This window comes from Lithobates pipiens, unplaced genomic scaffold (genome assembly GCF_037356315.1).
Source record: "Lithobates pipiens isolate NorthernLeopardFrog02 unplaced genomic scaffold, aLitPip1_a1.2 Scaffold_8, whole genome shotgun sequence".
Taxonomy (NCBI): Eukaryota; Metazoa; Chordata; class Amphibia; order Anura; family Ranidae; genus Lithobates; species Lithobates pipiens.
Window position 1 is genome coordinate 418762314 of NW_027507903.1, and position 26451 is coordinate 418788764.

General features: G+C 42.7%; 1 long non-coding RNA gene and 1 other non-coding gene across 2 annotated transcripts; one reads left to right on the top strand and one right to left on the bottom strand.

Moving 5' to 3' along the window:
• Positions 1–2072: 2072 nt before the first annotated feature.
• Positions 2073–24534, top strand: LOC143963025 (uncharacterized). Its single transcript, XR_013270864.1, has 4 exons — positions 2073–2346; positions 12707–12839; positions 23803–24011; positions 24376–24534. It is a non-coding gene; the product is annotated as an uncharacterized LOC143963025 (long non-coding RNA).
• Positions 3283–3354, bottom strand: TRNAT-CGU (transfer RNA threonine (anticodon CGU)). The gene has a single exon. It is a non-coding gene; the product is annotated as a tRNA-Thr (tRNA).
• Positions 24535–26451: the final 1917 nt, after the last annotated feature.

Below are 26451 nucleotides of genomic sequence, written 5' to 3' on the forward strand. Positions count from 1 at the left end.
GTGTGAACTCAGGAAATGGCATCCTAGAAAGTATGTCATTAACAGAATCTTGGCCTTTCTCCAGTCAGGCCTAGAAATGAATTTGGCCATAAGCACTATCAAGGTGCAGATTTCGGCCCTGTCAGTATTTTTTCAAAAGCCGCTTGCATCACATTCCCTAGTACGGGCTTTTATCCAGGGGGCCATGCGGACAAAACCGCCAGTTAAACCTCCGGTATGCCCATGGGATCTGAATTTGGTTCTCTCGGCCTTACAGGGGCAACCATTTGAACCTTTGCATCTGGCTTCTTTAGTTCTTCTGACTAAAAAGCTGGTCTTCTTAGTAGCCATATCTACGGCTAGAAGAGTATCAGAGTTGGCAGCTCTTTCCAGTAAGGAGCCGTATTTAATTAGCCATAAGGACCGGGTGGTCATGCGCCCCAACAGGTCCTTTCTACCTAAGGTGGTTTCGGGTTTCCATTTGAATCAGGATGTAATCCTACCATCCTTTTTTCCGGACCCTCAGTCCACAGAGGAACAATCTTTACACACTTTGGATGTGGTTAGACCAATCAGTATTTATCTTCAGGCAACTACTCAGATAAGGAAAACTGATTGCTTATTTATTCTGCCGGAAGGCCCTAGAAAGGGCCAGGCGGCGTCAAAATCCACTCTCTCAAGGTGGATCAGACAAGTTATTTCTCAGGCCTATGGTTTAAAGGGGAAGATTCCTCCTTTTCGGGTGAAGGCGCACTCTACTAGGGCTGTTAGTGCTTCTTGGGCAGTGCATCACCAGGCCTCCCTGGCTCAGATCTATAAGGCTGCGACTTGGTCATCAGTCCACACATTCACCAGATTCTATCAGGTGGATGTCAGAGGGCAAGAGGATATCGCCTTCGGGCGCAGTGTACTGCAGGCTGCAGTTTAGGTCCTCCGGTCCCTGGCGGTCTATATTTATGATCTGTGTCTCCCTCCCCTCAATCTGAGCATTGCTATGGGACATCCCACTATGTAATGAAGCTCCTGTGTCCCGTGATGTATGATCAAGAAAATGGGATTTTTATATACAGCTTACCTGTAAAATCCTTTTCTTGAGAGTACATCACGGGACACAGGGCTCCCGCCCCTATTGGGTTTTACGTGGTTTCTTATTGCTTTGCTACAAAACTGAGGTGCCTCCCATATGGGAGGGGTTATATAGGGGAGGAATTCTCCTTAATTGGGGTCAACCAGTGTCCAATCACCAGAGGTGCCTATATAACCCACTATGTAATGAAGCTCCTGTGTCCCGTGATGTACTCTCAAGAAAAGGATTTTACAGGTAAGCTGTATATAAAAATCCCATTTTTATTGCTTTGCTTTATCTGTTTCAGAAACCATATGTAGCAATCTAAAATGTTTCCAGAGATGACTTTTATAGATGCAAGAAAACCTTGTAGCAGGACTGGCAGTAAGTGAAAGTTATATATAATATTCTGAGTAATTTTGATGAACTGTGTTTATTATTTTTTTGAAAATGCTCCTCTTTCTCTGAGTTCTTACAATAATCAAACTCTTGTATTTCATTTGCTTGTGATGGAGGAACAATCATGCTGTTGCCACTGCTGCTTTTGGTAAGTAAAAAAGTTAATCTGTGGGTTAGTTATTCCTCTGTGGTCAAACAAACATTCAAGCAAATTTGTTGAGTACAAAGAGCTGTGGAGGAAGAAACAAGCTTCTGTTTGACAGTGTGCTTGAGCTGATAAGAACTTAGCAGCATGTTCTGCTGATGGTATTGATTAACTGTGTTGATTTAGCTGCTTTTGAGTGTGTTGTTGAACAACTTTGGATATCTATTGGAAAGTACAGAAGCCAAAAATAAAAGTAGCTCTCCTACTTAGAGCTGTTTATTTCAATTACAGTGACGGGAAAATCAACAATGTATTGAATATATTTGTGAAAACAAAATTGTTGCCAATTTTTCTCTTTATTTATCATTAGATAAATAAAAAAATGTTGCGCTGTCAAAATAGTGATATATAATAGTGAAATTATAATATATAATAAAGTCTAGGCAAGGAATAGCGGTGATGCCTTGGCACATGTGGAGAGTGCCTGTCTGATGTTTTTCCAATATGGCTCTGTAACTTATCTTTGCTGTAAGTAGATTTGCTATTAAACTCTTGGGCTTTTAATTGAATGCTTCGCAATGAGTTTGTTTCCTCTTCCTTCTGGTTTACTGCACGATCGGGTCTGAGGCTCCTATGAGATCGGTATATGCATCACTGGCGTCCCTTAACAGGCTGAACTGTTTAGCTGGCTTATACCTGAACTGAGGGGTGAATACTCACTAATGCGTGTATAGGCCTTGAAAGGTCTTATTATCTGGTAAGAAGATATTTTTGTCTTGTCTATCCCCTGTGATACACATGTTGTTGATTGGAAGAGACCTCTCTTTTTTCACCTAAGTATTAACTGGTGTTTGGACACTTTCATCACTTTAAATATATGTGCTTTGGATTATGTGAAGGGCTTTCATATCCTCTCATAATATATTGAGGAAAGACTTTATTATATTTTGACAGTGAAAAATGTCTTCTTTATTTGCTGCTGTTGTGTCACATATTATCAATTATAGTTAGATCGCCAAGCGCAATTTTCCCATATATACGCCAAGGGTAATGATGCCAAGAATCCCATCTTAAGTACATTACAAAACTTTCCATGTGTCTATATAGATGTGTCTTATTGGGGCCAATTATGTATCCACAACTTTATTAAATTGACAATGTCTGTATTCAGCTTTCACTAATTGTATCAGAATAGTTTTTATTGTTACATGTATAATGCCCTGTACACGCGGTCGGACATTCCAACGACAAAATCCGTCAGATTTTTAACTATGGATTTTGGCCCAAACTTGTCTTGCACGGTTGTCAGAAAATCTGATCATTCAGAGCGAGGTGACGTAAAAGAAGTACGTCGGGACTATAAATGGGACAGGAGCCAATAGCTTTCATCTCGTAATTTATTCTGAGCATGCATGGCACTTTGACTACACACAATCAGAATTTAAAACATCAGATTTTGTTGTCAGAAAATTTTAGATCCAGCTCTCAAACTTTGTGTGTCGGAAATTCCAACGGAAAAAGTCCGGAGTCCGGAGCCCACACATGATCGGATTTCCCGACAACAACATCCGATCGCACATTTTTCAAACATTCGACCAAATGTACAGGGTATTATACATGTACATTGTATAAGAAAAACATTTTGACACTGGATTAGAGTGCTTCCTGAGTTACATTAATTTGAGAGAGCATTAGGTACAGATGGGGATTGAACCCATGATCTTTGATTTACGAGACCAATGCCTTACCACTTGGCCACTGCGCCCTGCTTCCTGAGTTAGCCAAAAGTGATGTGATAGATTTTAAAGGTAATTGAAGACCTAGCATCAGATATCATTTTTCATGTTAATCATATGCATGCTAAATATTGTGTTAGTTGTGCACTTTAAAGCGCACCTACAGTAATTTTTTTCAACTTCATCTATTAAAGAGGGATTTCACTGTAAAAAAAAAAATATTAAAAGCCAGCAGCTACAAATACTGCAGCTGCTGACTTTTAATAAATGAACACTCACCTGTCCCAGGATCCATCGCTGTCGGCAGCCGAGGCCGATCGATCGTTCAGCTCTCGGCTGCTGCGGTCACCATTCTAGGTGAGGGAATCAGGAAGTGCAGCGTTGCAGCTTCACTTTCTGGTTCCCCACTGCGCATGGGTGAGTCACGCAGCGCAGTAGGAATGGTCCTCACTGTCTCTGGGACCCGTGTGTGTCCCAGCAGACAGCGTGCCGGGACAGGAAGAGGCATAGACTCCCGTGGGAGTCTATGCCCATAAGTGGGTGCAAATAGACAGGTATCTGGACCCCCTCCCCCCTGAAAGGTGCCAACTGTGACACTGGAGGGGGGAAGGGTTCCGATGAGCAGAAGTTCCACTTTAGGGTGGAACCCTGCTTTAAATCTTCTGCCTTTGTTGTTTTACCTTTGGAAAGTAAAACTTTTTTTTTCTGCCAGTAAATACCTTATACATCCCTCTTCCTGTTTCTTGTCTGGTAAAAAGCCTAGGCTTATGACATCATGTACAGCTCTCGCTCTCACTCTTGTGAGAGTTTGCCAAGGGAGGGGGGATGAGTCATAAAAGGGCAAATGAAAGCTGCAGGGCTGGAGGTGTGCTTTTGTGTGTCTGTGTAAATCCAGGAAGTGAACAGACAGAAGCTTCAGCTGCCCACAGTTAAAATGGCTGCAGCCAGCCTTAGTGGAGGGAGATTTCTACAGCATATTTGTACAGAATCACAGTATATATAAAATATTATGCAAAGTGGTTGGAGGGAAGCTTCAGAATGGCAAATATCTTTTTATTACAAATTTTGTGAGCAGACTGCAGTTACTCTTTAAAGGTATCTACTGCCCATCACAGAGATCAAAGCATATCCCTAAGAGGGCTTGTGTCTGCTAATTTTTCTAGAGGGGCAGTGCTGTCTTTGTTCTGGCATTATTCAGGATGAGTATCTATGACCTGGAGTTAATCCACGTACACAGAGGCAGAATGTCAGGAGACATTTGCTGATAAAAAAAAGGTCGAGATTCTGCCCGTGTGTATGTCGGACATGCATGCTGGAAAAGCAGCATCCGACCGCCTCCTGATCAGCTGGCCAACTCCTTCCTGTGTCATGATCTAAAGTCTGTGCAGGTACAAGTAATGCCGCGTACACACGACAGGACTTAAGTCCGGCAGACTTTCGACTGAGTTCTGACGGACTTTCCGAATGAACGGACTTGGCCACACACAATCACACCAAAGTCCGACGGATTCGAACGTGATGACGTATGACTGGACTAGAATAAGGAAGTTCATAGCCAGTAGCCAATAGCTGCCCTAGCGTCGGTTTTAGTCCGTCAGACTAGCACACACACGGGCGGATTTCTGGGTCCGGCAGAGTTCTGGCGGAAAAATTTGAAGCATGTTCCATTTCTAAAGTCTGTCAGACTTTTGTGAATCAAAAGTCCGTTGCAGCCCACACACGATCGAATAGTCTGCCGGAATCATTCCGTCAGACTTTTGATGTTGAAAAGTCCGGTCGTGTGTACAGGGCATAAGGCAGAAGTAATCAAGCAGTGTTTTGAAACAGCCATAAAGTCTGTGAGGTAAGCGAGCGTAGAATAAATGAAAAACGGTTTTATTGTTGCAAAAGAAGTACATTAATGCTATATTGGTACATAAGGGAGCTGGAATTTAGAATAAAAAAGTGAACAAAGGTGGACTTATCCATTAAAAGTGAGTTTGTGCAGGGGGAGGAAATTATTAACAAGTTTTAGCCAGTAGGCCAGTATAGGTAGGGCCGACTCTTTCCAGAACAATATAAGTATTTACTTAGCATAAAAGTATATACATATACATATACATATACATATTTTTTGGCATATAAAGAGAGTGTAACGTCCCCAAAAATTCCTAATGGGCAGTTTTTGGGACGTAAAATATTCGGCAAGCCTGGTGTAGAGGAGATAAATAAGCCCATTTCTTCCCAAAATCCCTGTACCATCGGGCAGGACCATAAACAGTGATTGAAGTCAGCAACATGGCCACAACCTCTGAAGCATTCTGCCAATTGGCTCAGACCAATTTTTTGTAATCAAACAGGGGTAAGATAGGAATGATGGAAAATGTTTAGTTGTATAATTCTATCTTTGAAAGAAATAACAGAGTTTTTTGCTCATGCTCACTTTTAAACATCAAAGTTTATTGTGAAAAAAGTATTTGCACATACATACGGAAACAGTGTCAAATACAAACACATGTTGCACATACATCAATGAATATCTATAAAACACAGCAGATGCAACTATGTCCTGTAAATCTGTGAGTGGAGATCCATCCAAACAATTGTACTCCCAGAGATTACAGGTATGACCCAGAACCCCTGTAGGATGGCATGATCAGCCACCGACCTAATGCAGTTTCCCAGACAGCAGGTGAAGAAAGGTAAAATAGAGTAGAAAAAATAAGCAGGAATGGAAGAAGAAGAGAAGAAGACCTGGAGTTGTTATGTCTTATGAAAAAAAATTGTCAGGAGAATTTTAAGGTGTTGCATAGTGAACTCAGCCTTCAGCGAGTAAGTGCTTGCCAACGGTAGCAATTTCGGCTGGATGTCACAATACATGTGTGTGATCCATGAAGAAGTCATAGGGGGACAAACAAAGAATCGATACATGTGATAGTTATGAGCAATGATTGTCTGTGTTCAGACTATGTCTGTCAGACCAACGTGATCTGGGAATACCGAAAAACGAACCACGGAGACCAAATTTCATGGAAACGCTCAACCATCTCATGTGACTGAGCTATCGTGTCCTCCATTTCTCATATGGAGGCCACCTTAAGCAGCCAATCTTTCAATGTGGGGTGCTTGTGGATTTCCAAAAAAGTGGAATTAAAGAGTTGGCCACGTTAATTAGATGCCTGGATAAAGAGTTTTTGTATTTCTTGAGGGAAAAATTTGAAATGTGGAGCAAACAACAGGCTGCATCAAGCTGGAGCTTAGTCTCTGTGATTCGTTGGATTGTCTGAATCACTCTGGTCCAGAAAGGTGTTATCATGTCACACTGCCACCAGATATGCAGCAGTGTGCCCATTTCTTTATGGCACCTCCAGCATAAATCTGATGACTGAGGATACCACTTGTGAATTTTATCTGGGGTGGCATACCAATGGGTCAGAAGTTTGTAAGCAGTTTCCTCCATCCGTGTACTGAGAGAGCATTTATGTGATAAGATTCAGGCTCTCTGCCACAGGTACTCTGAGATTTGTATGTTTAGTTCCTGCGACCATCTCTCACTGAACCTTTCCAGACCTGATATTTGAAGGCCCTGTAGCCACTTATAGGAAATACTGTTGGAATTCTGAATTTGGACCCCTTCCAAGCACACCGACTCAAACTCTGTAATGTTTTTCGTGAAGTGTCCCTTACAGGTCTTGTTACTAACATAGCTACGAATCTGGAAGTATGTCCACATAGGCAGTACAGGTAGGGTGTTGTCTGCTTTAATTTGGTTAAAGTCTTTCATTTCACCATTCACAAAACAGTGTATAGCTAACAAAGGTTTCTCTGTGTCTGCGGACTGCAGGGTGTTGTTACCTACCCCTGGTATGAAATCAGGATTGTTCTGTAACGGGGTGAGAGGGCTTATAGGTGTAGAAAAATTTGAGTGTTTAGTAAGGTAATAAAATATGTTCAACGAGGTGCCGATCAAAGGGTGTAATTTGACGACTTGAGGGAGTTTAGATTTTGGAATCCAGGGTGAGAATTGTAAGGGCACGTCACTAATGTAATCTTCTATAGATACCCAATCTTTGAGAGTCGAATGACAGTGCCAGTCAATTATGCGAGCAATGTGCGTAGCATGGTAATAGGCTTTGTAATCAGGTATGCCCATACCTCCCTGGTCTTTGGATCTGGACAGCAGGTTGGATCTAATGCGAGGTGTTTTATGGGCCCAGATGAATTTAGTTTGCAGCACCTGGAGGGATCTAAAGAAGCTCATGGGTATTTTGATAGGTAGTGTGCGGAGTAGGTAGAGGACCTTTGGCAAGATGGTCATTTTACAGATAGCCGCTCTACCAAACCAGGAAAAGTGTCTAGGGTGCCAATCGTGAAGATCCTTCTCCAGTGCTTTGAGAAAAGGGGGGAAATTGTGATGAAAAATAGAAGAGATCTTGGGAGTTATCCAAACCCCGAGATATTTAATGGCCAATGTTTCCCACCTAAAAGGGCTGTTATTTTGGGTGGTCTTCAATCTAGGCTCAGGCAATGAGATATTTAGGGCTTTCGATTTTGAGTAATTATTTTAAGATTGGATATGAATCCATACCGGGAAAACTCATGCATGAGGGAGGGGATGGAGACATGCGGGTCGGTCAAGAAAAATAAAAGATCATCCGCGTACGCGGCTACCTTAAACTCCCTCCTGGGCAACTGAAAGCCCTTGATGGAGTCTTTTTTCTTTATAATTCTTATATACGGTTCGAGTGATAAGATGAAGAGTAAGGGAGACAAAGGGCACCCCTGCCTCGTACCATTTTTAATATTGACTCTTCTAGACAGAGTTCCATTAATTTTTAGTTTGGCGGAGGGATTTTGATATAATGCTTCAATCCAAGCCATCATGTGTGGACCCAACCCCACATGTCTGTATGTCTCCAGCATATAGTCCCAGGCTACTCGACCGAAGGCCTTCTACGCGTCCGTGGACAAAAGAAAGCCATCGATCTTTCGCCGGTGAGCCTCATGTATCAGGTCTAAGGATTTCGTAACATTATCCCGGGCTTCCCTACCGGGCATAAACTCTGCCTGATCTGGACCAATTAGATCATGCAGCATGGGTTTCAGCCTGTTGGCGATGATTTTTGCCATGAGTTTGACATCCAAGTTCAACAAGGAGATCGGCCTATAGCTGGTGCAGTGCAGTGGATCCTTGTCGGGCTTGGGTATCACTGTTATGTACTCAGAAAGGAAATCGTTCGATGATAGTTTCCCAGCAGGGAAGGAATTCAAGGCATCTCCTAGAGGCGCAGCAAGCCAGTCCACAAATGTTTTGTAATAGATGGCACTGAATCCGTCTGGGCCTGGGCTCTTACTGGGCTTTGAGTCCTTAATGGCGAGTCTAATTTCTGAAATGGTGAAGGGATTTTATAATTGAGATATGTCGTCCTCTGCCAAGGGGAGGTTACCCTCTTTGAGGTAATCTTTTATAGCTGTTGATCTAGCAGGTGAAATCTGCCGGTTTGTGTTGATTCGGTAAGTCATATAAAAGAGCTGTAATAGTCGTGGAAATGCTGTGCTATCCTCTTGGTGGCTCTATCTATAGTGCCAGTGCTGTCCCGGATTCCCAAAATACTAAGTCGGGATGTCTGAGTTCTTAGGGCTCTAGCTAGTATTTTGCCGGTTTTATCTCCATGTTCATAATATACCTTTTTCCTGAAAAAAGGGATCGTTTGGTTCTAGTATCGAAAATTTGCTGGAGGGTTTTCCTAGTTTCCAAAAGGGCCGTCGCGGAGCTGGGCGTAAGGGATTGTTTATGTAAGGATTCAAGTGATCTAATTTTGCTTGTCAGTTGGGCAATAGTTTGGTCCCTCTCTCTTTTTTTCTGCTCGCCCATTTTTATTAGTTCTCCCCTAATGTAACATTTGTGGGCTTCCCAAACCATCAGAAGGTTCATGTCAGGGGTGATGTTACATTTGAAGAAGTCATTCAATGATGAGGACAGCTTAGGGAGTAAGGAGGGGCCGGTTAACAAGGAGGAGTTTAGTCTCCACATGTTTGTTTTGGGTGAGGGAACGGAGAGGTTCAGGGTGATGGAGATAGGGGCATGGCCTGAGATGGTTTGAAGCCCTATGTGGGCTCCTGTGAGCAGGGTCAGGTATTTTTGTGTTATAAACAGGTAATCAATTCTTGAGTGGCGTTTGTGTGGAATTGAGTAAAAAGTAAAGTCCTTACCCTCGGGATGGGAAAAGCGCCATGTGTCGATCAAGTTCAGGGAGTGCAAAAGCGTTTTAATGCTTTTCAGAATTCTATATGTGATGTAAGTCTTCCCAGATGAGGTGTCGACCAGCGGGTGGAGAGGGGTGTTGAAATCACCACCCAATATCAAACACCCAGTGGCGAAGCCCGCTAATTCCCATATCAGGTACCGACAGAACCCCAGATGCCCGTATTGGGGAAATAGGCATTAGCTAAAGTGAGGGGGATTCCATTACATTTGCCTCTAAGGAAGATGAATCTTCCTCCTGGATCAACAAATTTATCGGAGAGCTCGAACCCAGCATCCTTGCTCACCAGGACCGAGATTCCCTTCGATTTACACTGGTGGTTAGTGGCGTGGTGGGCTTCGGTGAAGTAAGAGTCGGTGAGCCTTGGAACTTGATTTGTTCTAAAATGGGTTTCTTGCAGAAAGACAAACCCGGGCTTACCTCTCTTGAGTTCCCTCATGAGGGTAGTACGCTTCCTGGAGAGTTCAAGCCTTTAACATTGTGCGAGATGACCGTGGGGCCACTTCCCAGATTAGAATATGCCATGGTCGGCCCAGGGAGAGATAGCAGAGAGAGAGAGTCAAAGGTGAGAGGAGGGTCAGGGGTCCCCAGTGTGCTGGCATAAAACATCAGGACCGATATGGAGAGAGATTGTCTCTGGGATGGTGCAACTCTGGTACTGTTCCCCACTTGTGCTAGACCCTAAGGGGGCAGATGAACAGTAAAAGCGTACCTGAGTGATGGTCCGGAGTCAAACATAGGGAGCTATAGAACCAACATTAACTATAATATGATGATCAATCATTCCTTCAATCTTTCAGGGCATTCCTAGAGGAATGTGCACGGTTGAGGGGAGTACCAGCCATCTGAGCGTCATGGCGATGATGTTTCTGTTTTTTGGCATGGTGTTTCTCCGGAGTCGTCATCGGGGAATGAGGTGGGCCCCTCGGTCTTGGGGGTAGGGGGAACTCTTGGTACCATTCCGGGAGCTTAGTCCGATCCAGTTGAAGGGCATTGCAGAACTCAGGGAGATCCACAAGTGTACGGAGCGTGTGTTGCTTCCCATTAAAGGTTACCAGCAGGGCAAATGGGAAATGCCATGTGTAGCGGAGATCTTTTTCTCTGAGTTTGTCTAAAAGGGGTTGCAGGGCCCTGCGATTTTTCAGCGTGATCTGGGAAAGGTCCTGAAAAAGCTTAATAGTTTCCCCATTAAACGCTATTTGTTCATTCCTGCATGCTCTGTACATGATCTCCTCTTTAAGACTGAAGTTCTGTAGGCAGCATATGATGTCCTGGGGAGGGAGGGTGTCAGGGCCTCTAGCTCTCAGAGCTCTGTGTGCCCGCACGAACTCTATGGCAGTGTCCTCTGGTCTCTCTAGGAGGCTGTTAAAAGCCCTCTGTAGGACTGGAGTGATCTGGTCAGCCATAACGGACTCCGGGATACCCCGGACCCTAATGTTACAGCGTATCCCCCTATTATCAAGGTCCTCAAGGTGCCTGTACATTTCAATAAAGTGTAGGGAATGTGAATCGACCACCCAGTCTAAACGATTGATTGCCTTGTCCCTCTGCTTCCCCTCAGTCTCTGCAGTGGCCATCTTGTCCTGCAAAACCAGCAGACTTGATTTCAAGTCAGTTATGGCTGCTGAAAATATGTCCGCAGCAAACCCTGACATGTCCTCATATGTGAGAGGGTGTCCAGAGCGGGAGTATCCCCTACCTTCATCCTCCACTGCAGATTGTGAGTCCTCACTGAGATCGGCGTCCGCGTGTGCCGGCACCACCTTGCCTCCAGTCGAGGCCTTCAGGACAGCTGCTTGGTTTTTAAAGATTTCAGAGATGTTCCTGCTGGCGCCTGCCGCCGAATATCTGCGAGAGCGAGTATGGTGTGTTTGTCGGCTTTGGCTGCTCATTATCAGGTGTCCCTGGCTCAGTAAGATGGGCAAAGACCACGGGTCCAACTGAGCGCTCTGATTATGCTGCCATCTCCGTCGCTCGTCAGGCCATGCCCCCCCCCATGCTCACTTTTAAGCTACGCTATCATCAGCAGATCTCTGTGATCTCCACCCATTATGGAATACAGTAGTGACATGAAGGTCAGCAGGATGACCAATAAGAAATAGAGGGACCCAGGAGATTAACACTCCTGTAACTGTTGTTAACAGTGCAGACTCCAATAGAAGTTTTCTCAGGATTGGAGTGGCATTCGGTGGTGTGGACAGCAGGAAAGGTATGTCCTGTCTTCATTTACACAAAAAGCTTGCTTTAATCTTTTTACTGCTGGCACTGTAAGTATTATTCTATGGCAGTGTTGTAAACAAACTCCTAGCTAGGGAGGTAGAATAATTTAACAATCTACCCTTGAAACAAACTAGTAGGGCTCAAATTTAGAGCTGTCAGATTCTGGCTGCTGCAGCTGGGAAATCAGCTGTTCGAGTATAGTCTTTTTTGTCTGGCTAGGGGGGAGTGCAGAGAAGGCATTATGGGACAAAGTGAGTCTTGATGCTTTCCTAAAGAATACCTGTAGTTATCAATGCAAACTTGTGTGTATTGTACATGAATAGCAATTGCGCAACACATATTATGTACATGCGTGGGAGTAACGGAAATAATTCTAAGGCCATCAGTGAAGTTTAAATCTAAACAGATGAGCTTAAAGTTTTTTAAAGTATCATTACCCAATTTTTGAGTAATATAGCTTGTCTCTGTTTTGGAAAGTATACAATTTTAGCAGATGTTTTAGAAATTCAATTGTGTTTGTGTGCACTAAAACTGATTTGATTGTATTTCTGCTACTGGAAACATAGATTTCCTAAACAGTTGCACTAACGCTGTGCAACATACAATTTTGCAACTACTATCTTTTTTTTTTTTTATCGACCATTACTTTCAGAAACATGTGATGTTTTAACTGTATTTTTATATAGAAAATGTATTTTAATTTTAACATGTAAAATAAATATAAAGACAGTAAAGGCAGTAAAAGGGTTGTAACATTTTGTATAGTGACAGGGTTACTTTAAACATACCTTCTTAAAGCATATGGATGGTAGCAGCACATTTTTAGAAGCTAATATTTTGAGAATATTTTTTTAGTACTTCTCTTACAACTACCTCCTAAATATGTAGTATTATTCATTTCAAACATTAAATACAGGTGATCTTCAAAGAAAGTGGAAAGTACAGTGATGAACAACCACATGATAACACCACATTTTTTTTCAAGTGATTATGAGCGAACAGAAGAAACACTAAACATATGTTCGTCAGGCACAGAGATATAAGACTGTGTAAGTTTTGATTTTTTGATTTTTGCTTGTTTCCGCTTCATTAACTGCGCATTTACTTTCATCTGTCTTGTCATTTGCATTGGATTGATTTCAACAAAAAAGACATCTAAGTAAAAGGAAAAAAAAAAAAAAGTCCACTTTGTCTTCTATTCACTGCAGAATTTATGCAGAATCCTCTGAAGTTAACTCTTCCCCATCCTAATTAATGAACTGAATATGTTCTACAGAGCTGAAAAAATATTTTAAGGTTTTAAAGGTATTGTAGGTTTTCTGGATAAAGAAGAATTTCTGCCTTTATGAAGCTTTTCCTAATGATTGGCTCTAAAGTCTGTTGTAAATAGCAATGGTCTGCAGTAACCCATAATAACTGTGTATGTGCGTTTAACTGTGTCACTATACTTACAAGCTCATTTAAATGTATTATGTATTGGGGTTTTGCTTATATTTTATTTCCTTATTTATTGTTGTAATATTATTATTATTGTAAAACAATTTCCCCCTTTTTTAATCAAATAATTGTGAAATATTGTACTGGAATTTTTTGTATTATCATTTACATCCAGCAGGCAAAGCTGTATGCTGTTTCCCCTGCTGTACAAGTAGACATGTGCAGTTTGTTTTATTCTGAATAAATATTCGGACACATTTTTTGTTTTTTGGAGATTCGAAGATATTTGAATATTCGAATTACAGTATAAATAAAATGTACCAAATACTTTGACTAACAAAACGAAATCCGTCCGAATTTTCAAAATTTAAATTGAAATTCGAATTGAATTTTACATCAAACTCCAGTCAAATTCTAACTGTAAACATATTTCTGAAATCAAAGACTGTGGGGGTGATTTACTAAGAAGAAGGCACTGCACCAGTTCATACATTAATTGCGCCGGTCAAGTCTTTAATTGAATGTGTTGAAGCGCAAATAACGATAATAAATACCTGCATATGTAAACTGCAACCGTCGCTAGGTTAACTGCAGTTTTCTCATTGATAATAGCACACACTCAATACAATTGGTTCATTTCATCTCATTGGATGTGTCTTATTAGGCAATTAGTAGGTGTTCTCTAGGGATGAGCCGAACACCCCCCTGTTCGGTTCGCACCAGAACCTGCGAACAGACCTAAACTTCGTGTGAACTTTAGAACCCTCTTAAAGTCTATGGGACTCGAACGTTCACAATCTAAAGTGCTCATTTTAAAGGGTAATATGCAGGTTACTGTCCTAAAAAGTGTTTGGGGACCTGGGTCCTGCCCCAGGGGACATGGATCAATGCAAAAAAAAGTTTTAAAAACGGCCGTTTTTTCAGGAGCAGTGATTTTAATAATGATTAAAGTGAAACAATAAAAGTGTAATATTCCTTTAAATTTCGTAGCTGGGGGGTATCTATAGTATGCCTGTGAAGGGGCGCATGTTTCTGCTGCTTAGAACTGTCCCTGCACAAAGTGTCATTTGTGCAGGAAAAAAAGTCTTTTAAAATCACTTGCGGCTATTGTCGGGTCCCGTAATACAGAGAACACTCAATGAGTGTTCTCTGCATTAGCCGACAATTCATTCATTCATTGATAAAAAAAAAAAAAAAAAAGCGTGGGGGTTCCCCTAAATTCAATTACCAGGCCCTTCAGGTCTGACATGGATATTAAGGGGAACCCCGTGTCAAATAAAAAAAAATTGACGTGGGGTCCCCCTAAATATCCATAACCAGACCCTTCAGGTCTGATATGGATATTAAGGGGAACCCCGCATCAAATTTAAAAAAAATTGACGTGGGGGTCCCCCTAAAAATCCATATCAGACCCTTTATCCGAGCACGCAACCTGGCAGGCCGCAGGAAAAGAGGGGGGGGACGAGAGAGCGCCCCCCCTCCCTCCTGAACCGTACCAGGCCACATACCCTCAACATTGGGAGGATGCTTTGGGGGTCTGTGACCCCTCAAAGCACCTTGTCCCCATGTTGATGAGGACAAGGGCCTCATCCTCACAACCCTGGCCGTTGGTTGTGAGGGTCTGCGGGCGGGGGGGCTTATCAGAATCTGGAAGCCCCCTTTAACAAGGGGACCCCCAGATCCCAGCCCCCCCTGTTTGAAATGGTAAGGGGGTACAAAAGTACCCCTACCATTTCACAAAGAAAGTGTCAAAATGGTTAAATAAGACAAACACACTTTTGAAAAATTCCTTTATTAAAAATAAAAAAAATAAAAAAAAGATTCCAGCGGTGCTAATCCACTCTTGCTATCCAGCGACGGTTCTCCGGGGTCCAGCGATGGATGATCATATCCAGCGACGGGGGATCTCTCAGTCCAGCGCTGTCCATACATCCTTCTTCTGTCTCCACTCCGGAGACACTGCAGAGAGCCCAGCGCTGACGTTTCTTATATTAGGAGGGCGGGGCCACCCCCCGCCTGACCCCGCCCCTCTGATGCTGGAGAGGGAAACCAGGGGTTCCCCAGTGACGTGTGGGTGACCCCGCCCCCTCTGATGTAACGCAGGTTTCCATTACATCAGAGGGGGCGGGGTCACCCACACATCACTGAGGAACCCCTGGCTTCCCTCTCCAGCGTCAGAGGGGCGGGGTCAGGCGACGGGTGGCCCCGCCCTCCTAATATAAGAAACGTCAGCGCTGGGCTCTCTGCAGTGTCTCCGGAGTGGAGACAGAAGAAGGATGTATGGACAGCGCTGGACTGAGAGATCCCCCGTCGCTGGATATGATCATCCATCGCTGGACCCCGGAGACCCGTCGCTGGATAGCAAGAGTGGATTAGCACCGCTGGAATCTTTTTTTTATTTTTTTTATTTTTAATAAAGGAATTTTTCAAAAGTGTGTTTGTCTTATTTAACCATTTTGACACTTTCTTTGTGAAATGGTAGGGGTACTTTTGTACCCCCTTACCATTTCAAACAGGGGGGGGCCGGGATCTGGGGGTCCCCTTGTTAAAGGGGGCTTCCAGATTCTGATAAGCCCCCCGCCCGCAGACCCTCACAACCAACGGCCAGGGTTGTGAGGATGAGGCCCTTGTCCTCATCAACATGGGGACAAGGTGCTTTGAGGGGTCACAGACCCCCAAAGCATCCTCCCAATGTTGAGGGTATGTGGCCTGGTATGGTTCAGGAGGGAGGGGGGGCCGCTCTCTCGTCCCCCCCCCCTCTTTTCCTGCGGACTGCCAGGTTGCGTGCTCGGATAAAGGGTTTGATATGGATTTTTAGGGGGACCCCCACGTCAATTTTTTTTTTTATTTGACACGGGGTTCCCCTTAATATCCATGTCAGACCTGAAGGGCCTGGTAATTGAATTTAGGGGAACCCCCACGCTTTTTTTTTTTTTTTTTATCAATGAATGAATGAATTGTCGGCTAATGCAGAGAACACTCATTGAGTGTTCTCTGTATTACGGGACCTGACAATAGCCGCAAGTGATTTTAAAAGACTTTTTTTCCTGCACAAATGACACTTTGTGCAGGGACAGTTCTAAGCACCAGAAACATGCGCCCCTTCACAGGCATACTATAGCTACCCCCCAGCTACGAAATTTAAAGGAATATTACACTTTTATTGTTTCACTTTAATCATTATTAAAATCACTGCTTCTGAAAAAACGGCAGTTTTTAAAACTTTTTTTTGCATTGATCCATGTCCCCTGGGGCAGGACCCGGGTCCCCAAACACTTTTTAGGACAGTAACCTGCATATTACCCTTTAAAATGAGCACTTTATATTTCTCCCATAGACTTGTATAGGGTGTTCCGGCTTTTCGAATTTGCTGCGAACAGCCCAAATTGTTCACTGTTCGCTGAACAGGCGAACAGGCAATGTTCGAGTCGAACATGAGTTCGACTCGAACTCGAAGCTCATCCCTAGTGTTCTCAGTTAATTAATCCCTTTCATGCTAATCTCATTCCTATCACTTCTAATATATCTTTGAAATGTGTTTTTTATTTTTTACCCACATTTTTCAATACATTACAAAGAACAGAGAGAAGTTTCTAAACCCAATAAATTAATATTTTCAGATCTTGTTCTTTAAAAGGTGACCATACACTGCAATCAGTTAGATCTTCATTAAATTAGATTTAGTGCAAGAGCCTGTTTGATCTCCTATAATTTGAATAAATTGTTCAAGTGCGTCTTCCTCTTACCTATTTTGCCTAAATATTGAGTTGTACAGTGATTGGCCAATCTGAGTGCATAGTGCAAGACTATCTTAAATGCCAAATTTGGAATGTAGATGTGCCATGACCCACTTGTATTTTCCAAACAATATTTCTTGGGCATTATACAAGGCACATGAAAAAACACCTTTTTTAAAGACATGCTAGAGTGATTGGGAATCTTCAAACTATGGCTCTCCAGCTGTTGCGGAACTACACATCCCACGAGACATTGTAAAACTCTGATAGTCACAGGTATGACTAGTCACGATGGGAATTGTAGTTCCTTAACAACTGGAGGGCCGTAGTTTGAAGACCCCTGTGCTAGACCATTATTATGCCGGAGTGGGAGTGTGGCATCTACCCAACTTCTCTATGCTGGTGGACACAAGAACTATAACTATATCTATCTATATACACACACACACACACACACACACACACACAAACAAAGCAATATACATTGGCCTGGAAGTGAATCTGTACACAGGAAGTAGGTTTGTGTTTTGAGGAGGCCAAATCATTTAGGCATACACACATATGACCCACACAAACACCACCCCATGTAAAAATAAATATAAAATTACCTTAATTGCAAATAAGGATAATCTCTTCCTCAGAGAACAGTGAGTGGGCATGGTGGTGGGAAGAAATTAGCAGTGGTACAAGCAACTTCCTGGAGAGGTCTGATGTCATTCCTGTGTGCTGGCCACTGCTTCTGAGTACCAGATATGTGTGACGGGTACATGCCTCCATGCACACAGCAGCTGTGCATCTCAGATACACAGCAGTCGCACATCTACATTCTAGATGCATTTGGTGCATCTAGCTGCAGAAACCCAATTTTTATGGCATTAATAGTAAAGTAGATGCAGATTTCCAGACCTGAACTAACAAATGTGTATAGTGAAAGGCAACTGATGTTTCCTATTAAACAAGGTCTAAATGGGTCATTGACATGCATCACAGTTGAACTTAGGATTGTGTCTTTGCAAAGTTAAGCTAAATGAAATCCTTTCTTTTTGCTTGGGGATAGAGTGCAGAGGGAGTAGAGATCTTGCCAGTTTTTGGGTATGTCTGCACCCCTGATAGGGTAAAGACACCTCCCAAATTGTGCCAGTTTCTCCTTCAAATTTATTCACTTCCTGTCACATAGCCAAGTGGGAATTGAGGGTAAAACCCTACCAAGGACTTTCTTGGGGACACACAGGTCAATCTAAATAGTTTCCCCATTGGGTAAATGGCACTCTAGCATTTTGCTGTGTACACCCCAAAATATTAGGTATTTGGACTTTGGGGTTATTTACTAAAGGCAAATTCACTTTGCACTACAAGTGCACTTGCTGGAGATCCGAGGGGGACATGCAATGGAAATTAAAAAACAGCATCTTTGCTTCTACATGATTGGCTGATAAAATCACCAGTGCTTCCCCTCTGATTCACAGCGAGTACACTTGTATTGCAGAGTGGATTTTCCTTTAATAAACCCCAAAATACCTAATAATTTGGGGTGTACACAACAAAGTGCTGAGTGCAATTTGCCTAATGGGAGTTAGATGACCTGTGTGTCCCAAAGAAGGACATCGGTAGGGTTCTATCCTCACTTCCTGTTTGGCTATATGACAGGAAGTCAAACCAATTTTCAGAAAAGGGACACAAAGCCCAACCTAAAAAAGAGCAGAGGTTCTAACACTCACTTGGTTTCCCTCAAGTGCCCACAATTAGAATATGATTGTCTTGAGCTAGATTTTAATTCAGTGCTGTAAATCAGTGGTTCTCAACCCTGTCCTCAAATACCCCCAACAGGCCATGTTTGCAGGTTTTCCTTCATCTTGCACAGGTGCTTTAAATCACAGTCGATGGCTTGGTATTTTGGACAGCTATTTTAGTTAAGATAAATTCCCAAAACATGTCCTGTCAGGGATACTTGAGGACCGAGGCTGAGAACCACTGCGCTAAAATGGAAAATTGAATAGTTACCTCTCTGTAATTTTCCTTTCCTGGTGCTTATCCATGGCAGCATACACACAATCCATGCATATGCTACCATGAAGGCACCAAGAATGTAGCTTTTAGGCTACATTCAAACATTTTTTTAAGCATTTTCAGCTCATAAAATGCCTGAAAAAATGCATGAAAAACACCCCAACCATCAAAATCCCATTCATTTCAATGGCACCTGTTCCCATCTGAGCATTTTGTAACCGGAAACAAAACATTTGAAAATGCCCTAAGCTCAAAAAAGAACATGAACTTCTTTGGGGCAGATTTCAGGCGTTTTTCTGCCTTTTATATTGGTGACATGAACAAAATTGCGGCAAAACGTGGCAAAACACTGCAAAATCGCTGTAAAAATGCCCAACTTTGAAACACTCAAGTGTGAATGCAGCCTTAGGCAAATCACACCTTTTTTTGTTTTGCCATGCCAATCAGCCTAGATAAGCTGCAGCTAGGAAATCTGTTGCATTAAAATTGTTTAGGGAGGAGAGTATATAATGCATTACTTGGATTGAGCATGCATCTGCAAAACAAATTATAAACAAAACACAAAAAAATGCTACAAATTTTAATGGTGAACAAAACAGGACTTGGAAAAGAGCAGGGAAAGCAAAAACCACATGTATGTTAATTTGAGACACTAACAGAATATGGTTTTGAGGTCTGACCATTTTGCAGAGGAAATTAACAAGTTAAAAGTACTGCGCCCACAAATGGACAGTCCCTTAAAGATTTAAACATTTAGTAGTCACAACAGCTTGAGGATGATTTTTCAACACACACACACACACACACACACACACACACACACACACACACACACACACACACACACACACACACAAGCCAACCCCTGTGCAAAATGAAGCACATCATCCAGCATGCTACAAAGTTACAGATGGGACAAACACGCCCCTGTCCAGGGGGGGGGGGGGGGGGCAAACAAAAAGCCTAACATGGGCAAAAGTGATACAACAAATACCATTGCAGTCTATGGGAACTGACTTGTAAATTTTGCTAGTTCCCACTTGGCTGACTTATATTCTAGTTATTGGCCTTAAAATGGGTGGGGAGGGGGGCAGGTCCCACCCTAAGGGACATATATCAATGTGACCAATTTGGACAACACTAAAAACAAAACAAGGAGAAGTGCCTTTAAAAATGCAAAATTGCTTAAAAGCTAGAAGCTTGGAGGGCATACTCTGCCTGAAAAGTGGTGCATCTGTAGCATGTATCCAAAATATGGACACGCATTTGTTGCATTCCATAATGGCAAGATTTTTATATTTATTTTCATTTTATTTTATTTTATTTTTGTCCCCGGTATGTTATTCAGGCTCACTTCCGGTACCATTAGACTAAGTGAGATCGTGTTGGTCTGTGTGTACCATAGAGTGATGCTTTTTAGTTCGATTCTTTAATTATCATCTAGTCTACATGGGTTACGGCAGGTTTTAATAGACATGAATGCATAGTTTGAGGCCCAATTTTTAGTTGTCCGGATTATCATGTGTTGACGATCTCGCAATGTTTAAGGACTTCCGTGATGGCCGCCGACCCAGAACGAGGCTTGGTTGGCGACCTCACAATGTTTTAGGTTTTTGGATTACACTTTCGTGATGGCCGCAGACCCAGAGGGAGGCTTGGTTTGATAGGACATGTATAAAGGAGGTGACGTGGTGCGCCGCCCGTGCCCCTGGATGACGTAAGGTATTACAAAATGCATAGGGCGGAGCTGACGTCACCTCGTGTTTGATATTGGTACTCCAGGAAGCACGGGTTTGTTTGTGTGCATCCGGCCAGTGCACACTACTTAAGTCCTGATGTAATCAGATGTTTGTAAGTGCATTTTATATTTTATATTTACACAATTAAAATAGAGGTTTTACACTATCTGGAGCCTTCCTATTTTTTATGAGCTATTGTACTGATTGGAGAGCACTGCAAGGGAGGGGAGGAGTTGTGAAGGACTAAGCTAATTACATGTTGTGGAAGTCACAAGATCAGAGGGATGGTCTGACGGTGTGAGAGCCTGCATATCGTGTTTACACCTGTTGTGATCCTCTATTAATGGGGTCATGCTTTTCTGGTAAGGATCCAATCTCTATATAGCTGATGGTGGATATAACACAGCTCACACGATTTAAAAATCTCAATTGGATTTCAGTGTTTTTCACTCTTATCACGGGTGGTTGGCAATTTACGTTGGACACTATCTATATATTTTTTAACTGTATTCTTACGCCGATCTACATTGCAGCTGCAAGATTTTAACCCAAAACAAAAAAAATATCCTGCCACCCAATACATACAAGGCCATTTGGGTCTGTTAAGGCTTAAAATGAGAACTCCCACATGAAAAATACCACCCCAAATTAAAAAAAATATTGTGCCCCTCCCACACACTAACAAACCCCTAGCCAAACACACAGCAAGGTAGCCCATGAAAGGGGGTGGATGCTTGGGGGCAGGAGGTGCTCAGGCACCCCAAAAGTCAACCACCGTGTTCCCATATTCAGGGGGACAAGGGTCTCTTCCACCCAACCCTAGGCTGAGGTTTGGGGGGGCTGCAGACCAGGGGCTTTATGGAATGTGGAAAGCCGCTATAAACTACTGGGTAAAAGGTGCTTTGTGGTGGGGATTGGGCTGAGCCTAGCATGCCTCAAAGACAGCCAGCTATGTTGAGTGCATATGGCCTTGTATGGTTCAAGAGGGGGTTGGGTGATTGCTCTTTTTGCCCCTTCCTAGCTGGCCCTGTTGTATGCTCTGAAAAAGGATGTGGTTTGGATTGGTAAAGGCAGCTCACAGATTTTTGAGAATAGAGTGTGGAGTTCCCCTTTAAAAGCAAAAGTTAGCCCATGGAAATGCAAGGGGTTAGAGGGGGGAGACAAGAGCATTGGAGAATAGAGTGTGGAGTTCCCCTTTAAACACAAAAGCTAGCCAAAGGAAATCATATGCATTAGAGGGGGAAGGTTAAATGCCCTTTTAGGAGGAGCTAGAGTAATTTTCATAATTTTAACAAGGTGCATGTCCCATGTTGGCAACGTAACATGCTAACATGACCTGTGTACAAATCTCCTTAAAAAAATATATAAAGGTGAACCAGCGTAAAATAAAATGTGTCAAATTTAGAGGTGCGCCCGTTCAACCCATGCAATTGCATGTATGTTGCTTAACATTTACTAAGATTTTGAACAAATGCATGTGAACGAGCACAGCAGCCGCTTGCGCATGCACACGTGTTTACATTGCACTCACGCAAATCAAACGCACTAGCGGGCACAGCAGGTTTTCTCAGATTTTTAACTATAATCTGTTGTAATACAATTGATACTTCTGAATATTAATTGAATGAATCACCCAAAATAACTATTCAAGGATTGATCAAGTCAAAAAAATAACAGACTTTGTGGGCACATAATGAGAGAGAGAATCAGTAAAAAAGTATCAATTGTATTACAACACAGGTAAAAAGCGAGCGTGTCCCCCCTCCTATTGTTTCACTTTAAGCATTATTAAAATGGAAAAAATGACTTTTTTTGCATTGATCCTGGTCCCAAAACACACTTGATTTTTCACGTTTGTGTCCCATAGAAGGGGGGGTTGTTCAGCTCATCCCAAATCACTATTTTTTTCCAGCCCAGGTTTTATTAATACAGATCTTAATAGAAGTGGTGGCTTAGGCTGGATTCACATCTCTGCATTTTTTGTGCTTTTTACATTTTGCAGACTTGCACTAAGTCCATTTAACATATGGAACACATTCTGTAGTGCAAATCTGCAAAAAGCGCTAAATCTGCATAGGTGTGAATCCAGCCTTATGTATTAAAATGTTTTTGGCACGCTTCAGTAAGTAAAGCTATCTGCAGTCTACCAAAAGTTTTTTTCTCAAAATGTCTCTGTCTCTATTTAATAAAGAAAAAAGTACATGCAAAGAAAATAAATAATACTTACCCGCCCCTTCACCACCACTTCTTATTTTCACACCCTTAAGGAATTAAACCAGCTACAAAATCATGGAACCACAGAACAGAGAAAGGATTTTTGGAAGCTTTGATATTTATAGATGGATTCCCAATGATATCTGGGCCATCTTTGATTTAGCAGTTATAGCTAATAAATATTATAAATACAATTAAATATTTGATTATTTCATATATCTAAGTTGATGTTTACACCTAATAATCATTCCCTAATTTCGATGAGGAATAGTGATCACACGGACGCCCTGGCACTTGTCTTCACTGGTGTTTGATCAGTCACTGCGGTCGACTTGAGCCATATTGGTATAAGCCTGATGCACCCTAATGGATCGGGTTTATGTCCATCCAATAGAGGCTTCGCCTTTATCATCCCCATCCTTTAATGCAGGATGCCCCACCACAGACATTTTGTGGTGATTACTCACCCGATCATGTTGGGTTGAGGGCAGAGAGATTTCAAAATGGCGTTTGGCAACGACGCATCCAGCGCCACACTACTTCCGCTATTTGGATCCTGCGCCTGTGCATTAGCATCTGATTTAACGCACGCGTTCTGGCAGTGACGTCAGATGCTGCGGGAACAGGGGGGAGATATGAATGTGGTGAACAGCCTCCATTCTCAGTCAGAGGTGCTCCAAGAGAGGGTTTGCATCTCTCCTCTCCCTCTGTATCATGTCCATTTGATTTCACGGACAGGTAAGCACTTATTGCCACTCCTTTGGAGACTTTATCATGTATAGAGAACTCACTGGTCGATTCAAGACCATTTACATTATTTCTTATATTGATACATGTCCAATGATTGATGAAGCTTATATGCTTCATTTATCTTTCAGATTCTATTCAACTGACCTTGAACGTGGAGGAGGACCATTTAGACTCCTTAGTGGAGGGATATCCTGCTGTGTCCTTTTTTTCTCATCAGGGATATTCAGCAATTTTTCATCCTTTCTATCCCTCCATCACCGTTAATAGGTTACTCTTGTCTTTGAAGGGGAAAGGGATCAAATAAATTAATTGATCCTATCGCATAAACTAAATTGAGGTAAATATTACTAATATATTTTGATAGTTAATTATATTAAATATGGAAAATTTTGTATATATATTTTTCCTATATGATATAGGTGTTAAATCTGTCTCCCCCTATGTTCACACAATATCCCATTGGTTGGGCATCTACTGAAATCAATCAGGATTCTTCTGTTTTTTTGGCTAATCTAGGTCCAATTATACATGGTAGGCCCATCTTTATCTCAACTTACATACTATTTAAAGTTGTTTTTCTTTGGTGATAATATATACAAATAAAAAAAAAAGTGTACTTATGTATACCAATATTGTGGTAGATGTAAAGTTTCTGTTCAAAACGTTATGTAATTATTCCTATGTTTTTTTGTCATTTATAGCATTTAATTCATGCAGCACTCTTGACGCTCCTGAAGAAGCTCTTTTGGAGAGAAAAATGTAGAGCAGTAGTGTCTGTATCGGTTTATGAATTGAACAAGTGATATAACAAGGAATTTATTATCACTTTTTATTGTTATAATAAAATGTATTGAATTTTATCAATTGTAATCAATCAATTTTTTGGCACCTTAAAAGTCCCGTGGTTTGTTCCTCCTCTCTTTTTAGATCTTGGATTCTGAAGGTTCTTTAGCAAGCTTAGCTCTGCAAGAGAGTGAAGACTGGCAGCGCAGTCAGTAGGACAAAGAGTAAAGCCCCATACACACTATCAGATTATCTACTGATTTTTTCCTTCAGGTTTACCAAAACCATGAAGTAGAAGGGCCTGCCTGATTGCATACACATTGAAACTCCTAAGGGTTGACCTCATATTATGTGGTTTTGGTAAATCTGAAGGAAAAACTCAGCAGAAAAACTGATAGTGTGTATGGGGCCTAAGTTCTAATTTACAGAAAAGCTGTAATGGTGAACTAACAACAGACCCCCTTCCCACCCCCTACTGTCCCTGCTGTACATACTTCCCACAATTCTGAGCTGTGAAGACACTCCAATGGTCCGGGGATTTGAAATCTCCACTGTTTTTTCTCCCATCCATACAGTGCTGTTTGTATGGACCAGATATATTCTAATTGGTCAGCACTGTCCATTTTCTTTACAGGGAGAATCTTTTTTAGTTTTTTAAACCTGTAAGAAAAGAAAACCTGTACTTTGTCAATTAAAGATACTGTCACTGGGAAGAAGGGAGGCAAACTACTGCATATATAAATTGCATGCACCTACTTGCCATAGTCTCTGTAACCCCCCTGTCATGGCTAAATCCCATACTGCTATAACAAAGTAATATTCTTAAGAGGCCTGACCTATAGTTTTTTATTAACCACTTGCCGACCGCCGCACGACGATGTACGTCGACAGAATGGCACGGGCAGGCATAAGGGCTTACATGTACGTCCTTGCCTGCCCGCCGGTCGGGGGCCCGATCGGGCCCCCGCCCGGTGCCTGCGGCGGTCGGTATTCGTTCGGGAGCGATCCCGGACGAGGGGACGGCCATTCATTCATGGCCCCCCCTCGCGATCGCTCCCGACGAATGAAAATGTCCCGTGACATCACTTCCTCTCCTGTAATGTAAACACAGGAGAGGAAGTGATGTATTCTCTCCTCCGTGTCGGTATTTTTCGTTCCGGCACAGAGGAGAGAGCATCGGTGAGTTGCACAAGCACTACACTACACAGTAGAACATGCCAGGCACACTCACACCCCCCCTTTACCCCCCGATCACCCCCCAATTACCCCTGCCCCCCCAGTCACAGTGACACCAATTGCTTTTTTTTTTTTTTTTTTTGCATTGGTGTCATTTGTGACTGTAATAACTGTTAGGGCAGTTAGGGTTAGCCCCCTTTAGTTCTAATGTGCCCCCCTAACCCCCCCAATAAAGGTTTAACCCCGTGATCACCCCCCCTCGCCAGTGTCACTAAGGCTGGGTTCACATTGCAGCGGTTTATGAGAACAAATGTGATTCGCACCGCACTGCAGTGCAAATCACATGCGATCTCTGTGCGATTCGAGTTCAGCCATACAGATAGTATGGCTGAATTCGTGTCGCACCCGCCGCACCCGCCGCAAATTCGCACGGGACCCTTTTTTTGGCCCGCAGCAGAATCGGATCGCATGGGTGTTCACACCATGCGATCCGAGTTTGCAGATCGCACTGCGATATGCGAACTGATCTGGGGGTGTCATTAACATTTCACTGACACTCCCAGCAGTTCGCATAGGGCAGTGTGAACTGCCGCCGGTAGGCATGCGATGCGGGAACCCGCCGCGGATTCATGGCGTTCCCGCATCGCACCAGTGTGAACCCAAGCCTAATAAGCGATCATTTATCTGATCGCTGTATTAGTGTGACAGGTGACGCTAGTTAGGCAGGTAGGTATTTAGGTTCGCCGCAGCTTTTTATAGCGCCAGGGACCCCCATATACTACCGCATAAAGCCCCCTGATTTCCCCCTAGTTAACCCT